General features: G+C 40.6%; 1 long non-coding RNA gene across 1 annotated transcript; it reads right to left on the bottom strand.

Annotated features, from left to right (window-relative positions):
* Positions 1-2,734: 2,734 nt before the first annotated feature.
* On the bottom strand, positions 2,735-6,555 carry LOC148781640 (uncharacterized). Its single transcript, XR_016058497.1, has 2 exons — positions 5,626-6,555; positions 2,735-4,087 (listed from the first exon to the last, which is right to left on the bottom strand). It is a non-coding gene; the product is annotated as an uncharacterized LOC148781640 (long non-coding RNA).
* Between the last annotated feature and the right edge of the window lie 282 nt (positions 6,556-6,837).

The following is a 6,837-nucleotide window of genomic DNA, read 5'->3' as shown; positions in this document are numbered from 1 at the left end:
AGGTTTTGCTCTTAGAGTCAAGCTAGGTTTGCCCTACGTGGTCAAGTTTAGAACTTAATTAAGTATAGATTCTAAAACCCCACCAAAAGCAATCACCATGGCAGTCACTCAAGGCGACTATGACGATCCCTCCACGACCAACTCTAAGCCTAACCTTCCCAAACCTAGGGACCAGTATGTCGCGATCCCTTGGGATTATCGACAGAACTCGGGTTAATCCATTATCTAGCACCCAAGTCTTCAATTGGAGGCAGAATCCCAAGGGTCCACTCCTAATCTTGAAATCTATGTGGACCGAAAAGCTCGTGCAGCTCAAAAAACTTCGAAAAACTTCGACACCACTGGTGTTGCCCAAATCTTTTTGCCAAAAAACCTTATTTTTAATTCCCCCATGTTTCCACTTAATAATAATAAAAAAAAAAAAAAAAATGGGGGACGACGTCAACCGTGTCACCCAGACTCACGGGCGACACCACCAGTGCCGCCCAAAAATGTTTTGTTAAAAAAGTCCCCATTCAATTTTGGGGTCTTCCGGGGATCGATTTTGGTTCTAACATGAGTTTTTACGACTTTTTTTCAAACATTTTAATTAATTTTCAAAACAATTTAAAATGCTCCTCGATGGTAAAAGCCTAAACTGACAACCAATTTTCCAAAAATAAAAATTTCAAATAAAAAAGAAAATGCTCCTCGATGACACGAGCCTAAACTGCTAACCAAAGTTCAATTCAGTTCAAGATCAAACTCGTGAAACATAAAAGAGCCGAAAAAGAAAAACGTCAAACTTGTACGACGTAAAAGAGCCGAGATAGGAAAAACGTCAAACTCGTGTGACGTAAAAGAGCCGAAACAGGTACAATCTAGCCCCGTATGACGTGAAAGGTCGGGTGTATCCAATTCAACGTCAAACACGTGTTACGTAAAAGAGCCGAGGCAGGTAACGTCTAGCCCTGTTTGACGTAAAAGGTCAGATGCATTTCGTCTATCCCCGTATGACGTAAAATGATCTATTCTGTCTATCCCCTTATGAAATAAACGAGTCAGGTGTATGACTCTTCGCTGCATGACGCTAAACTGCTTAAAGGGATATATAGTTGCAAGAGTTAAAACTGTTAACCAACATTGTTTTTCGAAATATCTTTCTCTTTCAAAAAAATTTCACTATATGTCTCGTGTTTTCAAAAAACTTTAATTTCTTTGTTAAAATCGTAACTTGTCCTTGCTCCGGGTTCTATTTCAAATCTCCCCCTATTTTCAAAATTTCTAAAAATACATTTAAAACAAAGGAACTTGGACACACGTAGATAATGATTACCGCATTGCTCCTCATCTCTCTCTTGGGAATCGACCAGACAAGTCTCTTCCAATAGAAAGTCTTTTCCTATAGATAGCCTTAGGAAATCTTAAAGAAGCAAAAGAAGATGTCAGGGTTAAAATATTTCAAACTGTGAAACCCCTGAAGTTAAGTGACATGGCCAGAAAATCCAACTCGATTTTCAAGCTTGTGTAATCGCCGACATCTCACGTCGAAAACCCTAAGAGGAACAATGCCCTAGGTGGGTGAGCTCGATAAGCGTAATGACTTGGAGGGATTAGTTGGTGTGTCGTCTAACCATGTGACCTCAAGATGAAATTTAAAACGTCCGCATTGTCTTTGACGTTCACCTGCCTCTCGAAGGACAGGGAACGTCAACGTGTCTACTTCTTTTTCACTCACCTGTTCCCCGAAAGACAAGGAGTGCCAAAGAGGGACAACTGTAGACACCCCATTTTAAATCTGACAAATTATGTGGTTTCCTAAACCCTTAGGACCACATTATCCTAGCAAATCCAAAATCCAAAGTCCACATAGTCTACCTTATGACCCAGAACCATTCTGCTTATCCAGAACCCTACAGAATCCTGTAGACGCCCTATTTTACCAAAAAAATCATTAAAAAAATAATAAAAAAAATCATTTTTTACCCAAATTTTCTCTGATAACTTCAAAAGAGGCTAAGGAACACACTTGAAGTAAAAAACTTCAGTTTGAAACTTTTGGTTTGGGCGACACTAGTAGTGTTGCTCAGCCAAAACTGAGCGACACTAGTAGTGTTGCCCAGCCAAAACTGGGCGACATACGTGGTGTCGCCCAAACTTGGGTGACACTGCTAGTGTCACCCAACCCCTTTTGGCCCAAATTGAAATTTTCCTTCCCACGTTAATTTTATCAAAATTTTTTATGATTTTTACCAAATTTATTTGTGAGACATTAAGCAGGTTGCCTAGGCAACACTGTTAGTGGTCGCCCAGATCCGTACCCCCAAAATTGGTTTTTGGCTAAGGATCTGTTGATTATGGAAGGATATCCTTTCCAACATATTTGTGGCCCTTATAAAATCTCATTTTCATGGGCATTTGAGAGGAGGATTGAAACCCTAGAAAAAGATTGAAACCCTAGAGAGACCACTGCTTGAGAAAAGAATTAGCTGAGAAAACCTAACCCTAGCCCTAAGCTTGAAAACTTCAAATTTCTATGGCACAACAACCCTGGCCTTAAACCATCCATAAGGCACAACAACCTTTGAAACTAGAAATCTGCTAGTCAACATCCAAATCAGAGAGGCAAAGAGGACATTGGTTCTGATACAGGCGAGCCCTCGAAGCCTCGAGAGTCCCAAGCCATCCAGCCCGATTTGGTATCGTTCTTTAACTCTTTCTTTCTTTTTCTCATTATTGTTTGATTCTGTTTTACTTTATTTTGATTTGTTAATTTGCTTTAAAATCGTGTTTTTGATGTTTTGGATCATGCTGGCTCTGTCACATATATGAGAGTGGATTTGCTCGTTTTCGGGCAAATTTAGCCTCATATCTGAATTCGATTTGTCCCACTTTCTCTATCACCTTCTTTTTCATCAGTTTAAGGTGTCAAGATTCGAGAGATCTTCGTCGAAAGATCTGACAAATTTCATCGTAAACAAAGATATAGTGGGCAGGGAAACCCGTTGAGAAACAGTCAGGAAGGACCTCCCCAGCAGAAGACTCGCTCTTGTTATCTCTGATGATGCTTTATCACAGGCAATTATCCTTAAACCGTTGTATATGCTACAGAGGATTGGTTGGGCCAAGGCATACTGACGCACTTGAGCAAGGCTACAGGCCATAAAGAAGCAATCAGGGTGGATAGCATTACCCCTTGACCCTGGGAGTGCGAATTTGTACAAAAAGAGAGTGAGGTACACAACCAAGTATGCATGGTCCTTAGCAGGTCTTCTGGGAGGGCTCACAGGATCCTTGGTCTCTTCTTCCACCTCTTTCTCATCATCATCTCAGATGGCACTGGAATTGGTTTCCTCTTTGTTCTGACGATTCCCATGAAAGAAATCCCTCCATGCATTGAAATGCACTATCTTGGATTTGGTCTTGGTCTCTTAAAGTAGGAGTTGGTAAATTTCAAATAACTCACGAAGACCTGAAGGGGGTTGAGTTCTAAAAAATTACCCCATTACTGGGGATGAACTCTTCATAAATGATCCCCCAGCATGGGCAACCCACCATTGAACTACATGTTAAGAGGACAATTTCCCCTTCACCGTTATCAAGGTTCCAACTGTTACTCTCATGACACCAGGTCTCCAAGATGGCCTTGATTGTATTTGAGCACCTATCGTTGTAACTAGCTGAGCACTAATAGGTTGCAGCTAAAGCACAGGCTTTTAAGTCTTTGGCATGCGATCGAAGGATGTGAAACGTCCATGTGTTATACCGCCCACATGTATTGGTGCTCTCCCTCGAATCAAAACCCACCAAATGCCCAATGAAGACCCTTCTTCTCCAACATTCTCTTCCCTAGAGTGGGGAGATTCTCACTTGAATCAAAATTCATATGAAGAGAAGGGTACATAGGTACATCATCTCCCACCATTTGCATCTTTGTAAAGATAAAACCGAGCATCTTCACCTACGTAGGTGACGCTTAAGGGTCATTCGAGCTTCCGAGTGGTTTTAAGAGCACCAAGGGTCATGGATCTCGTGAAAGAAGCACATGTATATGCATCAGTGCGCAATTCCCCAAGGCGTGGTAAATGGTTCACCTCAAGAATTTTGACTGCAAAAGCATAAAAGAAAGAAGTGAGAAATTGAGCAAGATGAAAGTTCATAATGATAAGGGTTTTCAAGTGAGAAGAAAAGAAAGCATCAGGATTTTTACAAAATTTCGACAACATCGCCCCTATATGCAGAGGTTTGACAAAGAACGTGTTTGGCTAGTCCAAAGCACTCGGGAGATTCTAAGAAATCACAAGTCCGTTGGTCAAATGCCCATCATAAAAAGTGACCCTGAAGAGCTCCCTTTTCTATCATAAGCGTATCAAAGATTGCTCAGAAATGTATGACTATACTAAAAATTGCATCACTATGCATGAAAATTCTTAGAAATGCATAAAAATGCTCAAAGATGCATAACTACATATGCAAATGCTTAGAAATGCATGATTCTGCTAAAAAATGCATAACTATGCTTAACTATGCTCAATTACATCAGAAGATACATGAAAATGCATGACAGTGCTTAGAAGTGTTCAATGGAATTTTAAAATGCATAACTATGTAGTGGAGGTACCAAAAATGTCAGATTTTGATGCAAAAATGCAATTGAATTACAATGGGTATGTGAAGATGTTACAAAAGATTGTTTAGATGCTAAGATATGCATAAAAGCATATAAGAAGGTGAAGAGTTATGTGTAAATGCGAAGGGTTGTCTAAGGAAAATATTTCAAGAAACATTTGGAGATATGCAAGAAATGTTTGGGGAAATATTTATTTAGAGAGCTTGGTGAAGTATATTCATGGTGCTCAAGAACATTTACAATGATTCAAAAAGATATCTATGACGCTCAACGGTGCTAAGAAAATATTTGTTGTATCTAGGTGTGCTGCTCAAAGTGCTCAAAGAAGGCATCTATGCAGCTCAAAAGCATGCTCATATCAGTCTAAGAAATAATCGTGAAATTCTCAAAAGAAATTCTCATAAGACTTCAATGAAATGTTTGTGGCGAGCGTGTTTTGTGAAGTTCGTGGCACAGTCTAAGCCATAGTCATGAAGATCTAATGTGCTTATGGTACTCAAAAGAAATGCTCTTAAGACTTCAAAGAAGTGTTCGTGAAGAGCATGTTTTGTGAAGTTCATGACACAGTCTAAGCAATGATCGTGAAGATCCAATGTGCTTATGGTACTCAAAAGTCATGCTCATAAGACTTCAAAGAAATGTTCATGACGAACATGTTTTGTGAAGTTCGTGACGCTCAAAAGGGATGTCACGACCAGCACTATTCATAGGGTGCAAAGTGATATGCGTGATGCCCAAGTATGTTCATGATGCTTTGACAAGTTCGTGATGCTCAAGATTGATCCATGAAGCTCCAAAGAATGCTTTAAATGATAAAAGAGGATGTAAGATGTACTAAGAACGCTCAAGAAAAGCTCAAAGGTGATCAAGTCATCAAGATTATACGCAAAAAGGGAAATCAAGCATTAAATCGAACATGAAGTGTGCAGAAGTGTGCGAAAGAAAAGACAAGAAGAAATGGAAGAAGGAACCATCAAAAGGCACTAAAAGGAAAGAAAGAGGTAAAAAGTGATAACCTTGGGGGTTTGAAGAGCTAGCCATGATCTTCAAAAAGTCTTCAAAAGGTTGCCTTTTCAATCCAAAGAGGGTTCTCTCTCACTCTCTCTCTCTAGAAGAACAAAAAAAAATAAGTAAGAATGCACCCTCATCCACCTTTTAAAGCTCGGGCGGACTGCCCTCTCTCGCTCGCGTTAAAAAATACTCTGGTCTGCGCCCCGTCTCTTATTCTCTCTCTTATCCCTCCTTGCCCCTCTCTCCCGTCAAAAGCGCTCGGACCCACGCTTAGACGCAGGCCCATCTCTTGTTATCCCCCATCTTCGTCTCTCTCACACCCATCTAAAATGCATGCCTAAGGTGGGTCTGTCATCCTTCATTTTCGTCTCTCCCTCACCCGTCTAAAACGCACGAACCCGCGCCTAGGGCAGGTCCATCATCCCTCATCTTCGTCTTTCTCTCTGTCACCCGTCTCTCGTCATCCTTCATCCTGTCCACCTAAACGCACGGACCCGCGCTTAGGGAGGGTCCGTCACTCCTTATTTTTCATCTCCTTCTCTCTCACTAATGGTACCCGTCCTCTCTCTTGCATCCGAAAAGACATGGGCGTGCACCCATGGCGAGTCCACTCGTCCTTATTTTCTTTTTCTGTCACTTCTTCATCTCTCATTGGTCACTAACTTACACAAGCCCCTGGTTTAATCACGAGCTCAGCACACACTTGTGCACATTGACACAAGGTGATCAAAGGGGCTATGCTCCTTGTTTTACCTGCACACTCTAATCCCCTAATTGGACAACTTTGAGCTATATGAAACCTAGAACCATGAGCTCATTAGCCCCATTTTTGTAAACCCTCTAGCTTTAAACCATGAACCTCTTAACCCAGTGAAATCCTTGGTTCATTTTTAAATTTTTGATGGATCGATGCTAACCATCGGAGACCCATTCTTAAATCCACTTTCAAACCCATTAAATTCATATATCCTAAAAATGATGCACTTCACCCAACTCATCATCATTATTAAGGATGTTTTTTTTTCCCTTTAAAAGTGCCTGATCCCCAATAGAGACACGTCCTTAACGTGCATCGTCCCCGATGAAGACACATTAAGTATTTTTGCTAAGATATTCTTGTCCCTAGCATGTTCAAACACCACTAAAGATATGTCCTTGCATAAAAATTTCCAAATCGAAATCAACCCTATCATTTGCTTGATGTTTGGTTCACAAAA

Source organism: Amborella trichopoda, chromosome 6 (genome assembly GCF_054954075.1).
Source record: "Amborella trichopoda isolate Santa Cruz 75 chromosome 6, AtrichopodaSantaCruz75HAP2 v2.0, whole genome shotgun sequence".
Taxonomy (NCBI): Eukaryota; Viridiplantae; Streptophyta; class Magnoliopsida; order Amborellales; family Amborellaceae; genus Amborella; species Amborella trichopoda.
The sequence above is the reverse complement of the archived record's forward strand: the minus strand, read 5'-3'. Positions and strand labels throughout refer to the sequence as shown.